The sequence below is a fragment of the Epinephelus moara genome, chromosome 11 (assembly GCF_006386435.1).
Source record: "Epinephelus moara isolate mb chromosome 11, YSFRI_EMoa_1.0, whole genome shotgun sequence".
NCBI classification, from domain to species: Eukaryota; Metazoa; Chordata; class Actinopteri; order Perciformes; family Serranidae; genus Epinephelus; species Epinephelus moara.
In genome coordinates, this window is record NC_065516.1 from 35,636,011 (window position 1) to 35,646,285 (window position 10,275).

The 10,275-nt window shown below is 43.6% G+C and overlaps 1 long non-coding RNA gene across 5 annotated transcripts in view; it reads right to left on the minus strand.

Annotated features, from left to right (window-relative positions):
* LOC126397384 (uncharacterized) overlaps positions 1-10,275 on the minus strand; it is a 771,111-nt gene that overhangs the window by 560,771 nt on the left and 200,065 nt on the right. For 4 of the 5 annotated variants that reach the window (XR_007570655.1, XR_007570654.1, XR_007570652.1 and 1 more), the window contains one exon: positions 8,087-8,167. The exons of the other annotated variant lie outside the window; for it this stretch is intronic. This is a non-coding gene — a long non-coding RNA (uncharacterized LOC126397384). The remainder of the gene's footprint in view (positions 1-8,086; positions 8,168-10,275) is intronic. 5 annotated transcript variants of the gene reach the window in all.

Below are 10,275 nucleotides of genomic sequence, written 5' to 3' on the forward strand. Positions count from 1 at the left end.
GTCCTCGCAAACGAAGAGGAAGGACGGGCCGACTTATGAGAGAATCACGTCACTGTTTACGTCACACGCTGAGCTACACGTTTTGTTACTTGCTCACGCCCCCCATTGCCCCGAAAAAGGCACATTCTGTATAAACAAAAGTAGGTAGGCGGCATTTTGCTGCACTCCCCGATTTTGTTTTATACTGCTAATGCTGAAAAAAGACTGATTGGGCTTTCCTGCAAATTTGCACAGTTCCTATTTAAAAAGGGCTTGTGTTTCATTTTAGATAAGTTTTAACAGGATCATAAAAACAACAACCCCCATGGCTGCCGCGAGAGGTCCATTTTCAGAGGGTTAAACACCACATTGAGAACAGAGAGCCGAGGAAACTGATCAGGTGAGCCATAAAATACATTTTCAGATTATTCTGACTGCACATGAATGCACCACAAGGCTGCTGATTGTTGATTAGTGACATTCCTTTAACATCATATGAGCGTACATACGGGTGATATGAGCTAACCTACAGTACAGTGCATTAAAATGCATTTTATCTTTATTAATGTAAACTTACATTATGACTGGTAATGACTTGAGGGAAGTTTTGGGGGTGGGCGGCCCTGGCTGTTATTATCACTGAGAAACTGACACCATAATTTGCGCAAAGTATCAAAACTTGAAAGGTTTGATATATTAACATTTATCAACTCGAAGGAACTGAAACGCTCCTGTTTTCTGTCGTCTCTCTACTGTTTGTAACCAAATGAGTTTGAAAAAACAAACAAAACTACACATTTCCGTTTTTTGTTTTCCTCATTTTTGATTGATCCACTGACGCCATTTTTCCTGGACATTGTGAATTTCAATCACAATCTCTGTAGTTTTCAGGTTTATTTCACTCCATCATTGCTGCTCTCTCTCTGTCAGTCTTGTTACTGTTAAAGGATATCTCTCAGCTACATTAGAGCCGTGTTAAGTTACAGCCAGTGATTAACGAACATGTCTTCCTGCTGCTTCCCTTAAAAGCTTTCCACTGGCAAAGCAGCAGTCTAGTTTTATTGTGATGGAACCAAAGGAACTGCAAATTACTTATCACTGACTCACTGAAGCTTCAGTTGCAGTGACTAAAAACATTGGTCTATTAACAAGATATGAACATGTTCTGTGCTTCCTAGTTAACTGTATTGGAATTTAATATTACAAGAAAGAACAGCTACAGTGAGCCTCAAGGTAAATGTCTCTAAACGTCCTCACATTGTGTCAACACGTCTTAAATGGTTGGACACGTCAACTGTGAATGCTCAACATTGCACAGAAAGCTAAAGAAAAGCAGCGCTTTACCTTCAAGACCTTCTGTCTCCATGGTTACAAAAGACAGCCCTCAATGAAGGATGAAGAGGTGGGTGGACAGGTAGATTAATGGAAGGAAGGCCAGATCTTGTATGTGAGACTCAGTATGAGCCTTGTAGGTAGGGTTTGACAGATGTTGGACTCTGAAGGCCAGCAGATCCAGCTTCAGTAGGAAAACACTCCTGACGTGGTTCATAACAAATAGAGCTGGCCTTGGTGGACAGTCTTCTCATGCACCCTGCTTGTGATGTAGCCATTAACCTGTAGTATCAGGGGCTGAGCAACAATAAGCTATTAGTTGCATCAGTATTTCAAACTGAAAAAGATGGTCTAGACCAGGGGGTAGGCAACCTGCAGCTCAGGAGCCACATACGGCTCTTTAGCCCCTCTCCAGTGGCTCCCTGTGGCTTTGACTAAAAATTATATGGAAATGAATGTTTAATGAAAATCAAAATGTAAAAAAATAATAATATTATCATTGCTGTCAGCCTAAAGTGATTCTTATATTCTCTAATTGTAAATATATGTGGTCTATACACCAAATAAAGAAAATATTTCAGCATTTCAACAACTCAAATGTGTGTTACATGTCTACAGCCTGGCTGCGGCCTGGCGCCTTACCGAACCTCAATAGCCATGGCACATCCTCACTGTGACCTCGTCACATGTCCACGTTTGGTCATGGACTTTCCACCTCCACATATGACGTCCAAGGTACCCTGGGTGTGTTGGTTGTTGACATTCTGGGACGCCGTGTCAACTTCAGCCTGTTACATGCATTGTCTGTTTTCACAGTTATTTTCACAGGAAATGTACAGTTTGCATACAGTCTCTTTCAAAATAAAAGTACTACAGTGGGTAAAACACCACGATATTGATGTTTTTTCCTTCAACAGCAAACATTTCATTTTGCCAACACATGCACATGGTTGGGTTTAGGAAAAAAGAACAGGGTTTGACTTAACAATCTTACAGGAAGTGAACACCTGCCGGTGGTTGTCCAACCCATCCTCCACCCCTCCCACCTGCCCTACTCGGACTTCTGCCACCTTACGTTTCGTTGCTGTCCTGCCCTGTTCCCCCTGACGCTGTTAAACAATAACAGCAACTGGCCACGAGTCATCCCAGCGTGAAAGAATGGCTTTTTCTTCAGTGTCTGACACCAAAAGTCACTGAACTTTGGAGTGAGATGAGGTTTTAACAACTCAAATTTGTGGTAAAGCTGCAGTGATTGGATAAAATTACAAGATCACACAGAGTGCATGGAATTGGCTGAATCTGCGTTAATTGTTCGCAACATCTTTGAGGGACTGAGAGGCTATTTGGAGCGTTTCGTATGAAGACCAACAAAGGCAAATGCGCTACAATGGCCCAAAATCTTTCCATTTGATGAAACGTGCTGCAGCTTCAAAACAGAAACATATGCAAATCCCAAAACTAATGAAACATGACAATGTATTCTCATAGAACAGTTTGTATGGTATCCTACAAAAGTGCATGCACAACAGTTCGTTCCTATGACTTTGTGCACCACGAATGACGTTACGTACTTCGCGAACAGTTACGTAATTAACAAAGTTACGGAGTTTAGATTTAGGCAATAAAAGTTACTGTGGTTAGGTTTAGGAAAAGGAACACGGTAAAGACATAACTTAAAATGATTCAAAGCTCACTCAAAGTTCACACAGATCCAAACACTGGGGGAAAATCCCGGGTGATAGTCTGTTTTTTCATCCACCCCCACAGCCTGCCTCCTTAAGGCCCATGTGTCAAAGTCGGGCCGTCAGTGAGCGTCTGTTGGCCTAGTTTTTGCGGTGTGTCCCGCATCGTCAGCACTTCAGCGGCGGTGGCTTTTCAGCCGATTGAGCATGCTGAATCTGCGGCGGAGCTTGTCGGTGAGAGAGATCACTCTGATTGGCTGTTCAGGTTTTATTTCCTCGCCCCTGTAGCGAGTGAATCTGCCTGTAGTGAAACCGGGGCTAACCGGTGCTTCCTCCTCAGGCTCCACTTCACTCAGCTGCCCCACAGACCCGCTGCTTCTTCCCACTTTAACCTGAATAACAAACCGGAGCTAGCTGGGAGCGGCTAGCGGAGCGTTAGCCGCAGCATGACCGGAGGGAAGCACAGCCAGTTAGCCTCCGCTAGTCTCTGAGCTAGCCCCGGCTCTCCGTTTGGATCCAACCGGAGCACCGAGCCCTGGTTTGTTATTCAGGTTAAAGTGGGAAGAAGCAGCGGGTCTATCGGGCAGCTGAGTGAAGTGGAGCCTGAGGAGGAAACACCGGGACCGTCTGGATGTAATAGTCCGTGGAGGTGCTGCGGTGCTCGGCTGCACAGATAGGAAACCCCTCGGCTGACAGGATGTACCACTCTCTCACTCCGCTCTCTCTCACGCAGGCGCAGAACGTACGTGCTACTTGGCCGTCGGATGTAGTCCGTGTAGTGTGTTCAAATGCAACTGACACAGGGCGACGTGAGGCGACGTAGACGACGCAACAGTTGGCTTTCGTCGCCGCTAGTTCTTTGATGTCGTTTTGGTGTGTCCGCACCTTTACAAGCGCGCGGGGCTGCTTCCTTGTTTACTGCCATCAGCACATTGGTCACATGATGCCAGCCAGCCTTTCAAAATACGTGGGATATGTACACATTTGCATTGCTTTTTGTGAGGAAACATCCAAAATATTTGTAAGAACATTCTGAACATGAATGTGCTGCAAATGAAAAAAAAGGTGCTGCAGAAAGCCCAAACAAATACGGTACATTAAAAGCACATACGCTGCATATTCAGAAATTATGCCAGGTCAAAAACACAAACCCAAAAAATAAATGCAAGTAAGTGTGCAAGTGCAAGTGTAGTCAAAGGAAACACACAAACTGAGAGAATGAGAAACTCTCATATAGCTGCATTTGAGTCTCACCTCAACCTGACTTAAATCATTTTGCAGAACCTCAGTAAAAAGATCTCAGGCCAAAGGCCACTTGCAGTCCTCCAAGTATCTTAGCAACCTCGCTCTACATTCACATCATTTCAGAATAAACAGGACAAACTATTTGCAAAAGAAAATAAACACGTTTTACATGCATGCACCTTGATCTTTGAATTACCTTCGCTGTTTACCTCAAGGTTATTTACTCTCATTCAGTCCTGACTGACACACAACACTACTCTGAAGACTTCCACTTCGGTCAGTAAATGCAATCCATCACTGAAGATAAGCAGGCGGCACTCATGTTTTGCAAAGCTTCATCACAGTGTTATCAGCTCAGATGAGACAAGATGGGGCCTCTTTCAGCTTTTGCTTTTCGACTTATAAACAGCTAACCAAAGCTAAAAGCAAGTTCCATCACACACATGATTTGTGGGTTCTATTAAGAAGCGCCAAAGAGCAGCGACAGCACTTTCAGAGCTCCTACATGGATAAGAAGAAGGGGCCCAGGATGACTCTCCATCTACGATGCCACCCTGCAGCGTCACCATCTGGAGGTCTACAGGTTATGACAGATTCACCAGGATTCCTCTGCTCGGGGCCAGGTTACACACCAACTGATGGGTGAGGTGTGTTTATACCAGGGCTGCTCAAAGTCTTGATGAGTGAGCGCCATTTTAGCGAGCCACTATATGATTGAGGGGCGCACAGGAAAATGCAGTTTGGAGTTGTCTATCTGAATTGCTAACTTTAGCTAACACTGATAATAGGACGACAGTAGGGAAATGCTACCATGGATGTATTAGGAGAACTGGATATAGCATTGAATGTGGGGCCCCTTCATTCCTATGAGAGTTGTTCAGTGGTGCATGAATATGAAATGGTTCAGCTGCTGCTCCATGTTATTCATTTGGGCTGAGCCCGACCAGACGCTCACTGGCGAAACCGTTAGCTCTGCTGAGTGCGACCAAGCAGCTAACCTCCGGTTTAGCACTCCGCTGATGTGAATGGGGATTTAAAGACTTCATCTTGCAACTCTTCAAGACTTTCAAAATGTTATTAGACCAAATGGATCAAATCCTGATGGTGAAATTCATTCATTCATTTCACAGGAGTTGTGACACTCAACGCTGTAGCTCAGAGGCAGAGTGAGTCATCCACCAATTGGAAGATCGGCAGCTTGATCCCTGGATCCCCCAGTCTGCACACTGAACCCCAAAGTGCTCCTGTTGGCTGTCCCATTGGTGTGTGAGTGTGTGTGAGTGCTCACTGAGAAGCAGGTGGCACCCTGTATGGTAGCTTTCGCCACCAGTGTGTGAACGTGTGTGTGACTGGGTGCTAGAAAGGTGCTATACAAGTGCAGTCCATCTACCATTTACAGATGTTGCTTTGGCCATTTGAGTCTATGGGAAAAAGTCTTCGGGCTGCAGGGCATCACAATACAGACCCCGTTAATGCGGTACAATGTTTTGGCCACTACGAAAATTGGTTTCAAAGTTTGGCACACTTGCTGGGGTCCTGGGTGCCACTAGTTGCCATGCAGCTTAATGTTATGAGAATAAGAAAAGAAAATCCTTCAAATTGTATTTCCCAAATTACTCTTTAATATATAATATCTCAGTTTCACATGTATGAAATGCCTCAAAAATGACCACTTTCAATTGGCTAACTGACTGAAATATTTGAACAGCACATAGTTTTTAAAGGAATTGCACTTTCAGGTCGGGTCGTGGATCTTGTGTCGGCTCGTCAGGTTGTAGAACTAAGGATGTCTTTTTACATATAGTCCCAGATAGATAGATAGATAGATAGATAGATAGATAGATAGATAGATAGATAGGTTTCCCCCACAACTGATAGAAAATATAAGTTAAAAATAAAATGCTATGCTGTGACCATAGACTGTATGTCACACTCCAAGATCCCTGGAAGATTTTATTTCAGTTTTTTGTATTTCAGCCTGTCACTTCCTGTTTTATTTTGGTTACTTACCTGTGTTTCCCATCTCCCCAGGTTCACTCAGTCCCCAGTGTTTCCAGCTTGATGTCTTTCCCCACCTCCTGTGTCACAGCTGCGTCTTGTTTCCCCTGATTACCTGTGTATCTCCAGTGTTGAGTCTGTTGTGTTGCCTTCATTCCAGCGTTGCTTCTTCATTGAGTTTTCTTGTGATTTTTTGACCCCAGCCTGTTTTTGCCTCTCTGCCTGATTGTTTGCCTTCCTGTGTTCTGATCCGGACTGTAATGAAGACTTGTTACTGATCTGCCCTGGTGATCGCCTGCATTTTTGAGTCCTCGCCTCTTTGTACTCAGTTCTTGTCAATAACCCTGAAGAGCTGCAGATCAGAACGGAAGCACGGAGAGTTGTTGACTAGAGATGATGCATCGTCTCATCTAGTTGTAAAGCACTCCAATATTTAACTTTTAAAACCATCTATCTGAAATGCAGTCTGAATTACCATCTTTGTATTTTTTATAAGTCAATGCATATCTGTGTTTAGGGCTTACAAATTCAGATAAACCCTTAAAGTACCCGGTGTTCAAGAACTATATATAAACCGATCAAATTCAAACCAGTTTGGACTGCAGCCATGAACACCTGCTCCCTGTTGCTCCACATGTTCCTTACATTCAGTTTGTAATAAGCTTAAGATCCCAGTTCAAAACAAAGCAAGACAATTATGCTAAAACATGTTTGTACAAGTGGAAAGGGAACTCCATTTCATACGATTTTAGCTGTAAAATACATTTAAATTCCCTTATAACACATCAAAGGCCCGACAAATATCCTTGTAAATATTTTTCTTCTTCCATTTCCATTCCATTTGTTCCTGGTTTTATATGACAATCTATAAATCCTCCCGCTTTGCCCACTCATTTTCTTCTTCTGTCCTTTTCCTTCTCTCTTCCTCTCTGGGACGAGTGGGGTCACCTCACCCCAATGAAGCCACTCGCCCAGCGTTAGAACATCATTTAAGGATTTACCACTTTAGATCCCGCCACATATTGCTGTTATTGCCCGGATTTATGCTCTCGCACTTCCCATTTGGGTGAATAGTTTATGGGGGATTGGATTTGAATATCCCTGCTATGATTTGCGCTACGCAAAGGTGGCCGAGTGGAGCTCACCTTGTTAACTCAGGCAATTAAAGTCCTGTCATACACACATATCCAGGCTATTATGGAAGGCCTGGAGGAAATACAAATGAGCAAGGAAAAAAAATCTGCTTCAGCGTTGATGGTAGCAATGTAGACTAGGCTCTGAGGTGATGAGACGTACTGTAGTCAACTATTGTAGGACATCAGTGGTGACAGAGTGAAAATAAAAAAGACAAAAAGTTCAATTTGTAATTTTATTTAAAATGTAGAATAAATATAATTATTTTAATATTAGTCATGCTTGCATATTTCACCCATTGTAAAGAGAAATAGTTTTATTACATCAAGACGGTATGAAATTTGAGACACATTCATGGTCCTCAGAGGATTAATCAAATGACTTTAACAGTTCTTTGGCTTTTCTTTTAGTGCCACCATGACGTGGACATCTGTTGCAAATCATAAATCCTCTGCACCCCAACATACAGCGTTTAAAAACGTTTATTGTGAAACAGCAAAAAAAGGAAATGTTGGGTTTCTGAGCAGCAACATCTCACAACTTCTGACACGGCTGTTGGGGTCACAGGGGCCTGGAGCCTATCCCAGCTGACACTGGTGACCTGTCCAGGGTGAACCCTGCCTCTCACCCAGACTATCACAGGGCTGACACATAGAGACAGACAACCATTCACACTCACACTCACACCTATGGACAATTTAGAGTCACCAATTAACCTGCATGTCTTTGGACTGTGGGAGGAAGCTGGAGCACCTGGAGGAAACCCACGCTGACACAGGGAGAACATGTCAGAGCACCTGGAGGAAACCCACGCTGACACGGGGAGAACACGTCAGAGCACCTGGAGGAAACCCACGCTGACACGGGGAGAACCCCCCGCCCCGGGCTTGAACCAGGAACCCTCTTGCTGAGAGGCGACAATGCTATACACCTCTGTGCCACCAAACAGGATGAGGGAGAGTAACTAACCCTCTGAAAGGGTTTAAAATAGGTTTTAAAATGCCTTTCTCTCTGGTGTCCTGCAGACAGAGGGAAGAAGAGTCAGGGGTTGGCTGCGGTCGGCGAAATGTCACCGCTTGCCCACTAGAGGGCAGAGGCCCGGCCTTTGGACCTACTCTGGAGAAGGTCCATCTCTGGCATGACTGGACTCAGCAAGCGTGATAATGGAAAAAGCCCATTTGTTGAATGGGCAAATCATCTCATATCGATTGCAGGCCCCTGAATTGAATCGAAATTATATTGTGGCGGACTTTGTGACATCAGAAAATATTGTATCGCGAGAGCATTGCAGGCTCAGCCATGGTTAAATGCAAATTAAATGAGAAGCGGTTGGAGGATGATAAATATTGTGGCTAACTGAAACCAGTCCAGCGATTCGTTTGAGGTGCGATATCAACTTTGTCGAGCGCTGTCCTGTGTGCTATGCTCAGTTTTATCTCTAAATAAAGTGGTTTAGAAAATCTGGATTAACTAGGTTTATTTATAAAGTGTTTTATGATCAAATTGCTCTCCCATGTTATCCTAATTTGTAATATTTATTGTTACAATGATGATCTTAACTATGAAAATAAGACTCAGGTTATAATAAATCAGACTCATTTAATGCACAATAAACATCTGAGTGTGACTGTGGGACACTCTTACAGGTAGATTCAAACAGGCAGCCATACGTTTAATATGAACACATTAAGAATTGGACATTAAGACCTTCATCACTGCAGTTTATAAGCCTCCTTCTCCTCTCCGTGTTAATGGGATGTGTTTATTGACACACCCTTGATGAATACTGGCAATATGCAAGGCAAACAAGGTGTGTCAAGGACTGTCAGCAGATACTCCCTCAACTCATTTAGCATTATCTCTGAGGGCTGCAGACACAATGTGCTGTTAGCTTTATAATATTATGCAAGTGTCAAAATACTGTCCAATCAAATGACAATAATAACCACGGACGTTTTAATGGGATTCAGAATAGTGTCACCTGAGAGCACGCTCATCACTGTGTGTGTGTGTGTGTTTGTGTGTGTGTGTGTGTGTGTGTGTGTGTGTGTGTGGGTTAGAGGGCCCATTCATGTGGAATCTCTTTTACCTCTGGGGAGTTCACACACAAGTCCCAATTCTATTAAAATGCTACTGCAATCACTTTAATTTTCAGTTAAACATACTGAAGCAATTCAACATGATGAGGTGGTAATAGAGGGAAAGCAAGTGTATCTCTGCTTGCAGATAGTCGCTGAACAAAGGCTCTACGCTGGCTTTGTTTCACAAGGCTGTGCAGCTTCAGACAGCTGCTGTCAAGCCTGGAATGGATGGCAAGAGACAAATCTATGAGCTCTATGCATCAGTATATATGTTTGATTAATAGAGAAGGCTGTGAAGATTTGCATTTGTTAATATATGTTGATTATCCCAGCCATCAGACCTGCATAAACTCAGCTCTAAACCATGCATGCTGTCCCCAGTGACTGCTGCTGCCCCCCTCAGGACAATGGGAAATAATCCCTCTTAAAGGGATAGTGCACCCAAAAAGAAATAATCCCTCTTAAAGGGATAGTGCACCCAAAAATAAAAATTCAGCCATTATCTACTCACCCATATGCCGAGGGAGGCTCAGGTGAAGTTTTAGAGTCCTCACAACACTTGCAGAGATCCAAGGGGAGAGGAGGTAGCAACACAACTCCACCTAATGGAGGCTGACGGTGCCCCAGATTCAAACGTCCAAAAACACATCATTTAACTAACATTAGCTAACGTTAGCTTAACTAGAGCCCTTTGGACAACAGCTAACAATGATGTACGATCACCAAAGTACAAAACTAGAACAAAATAGCCTAATGAACTCCCAGCAAACAAGGTGACATGATGAACAACGCAGCTAGGAGCTAACGTTAGGCTAACTTTAGCT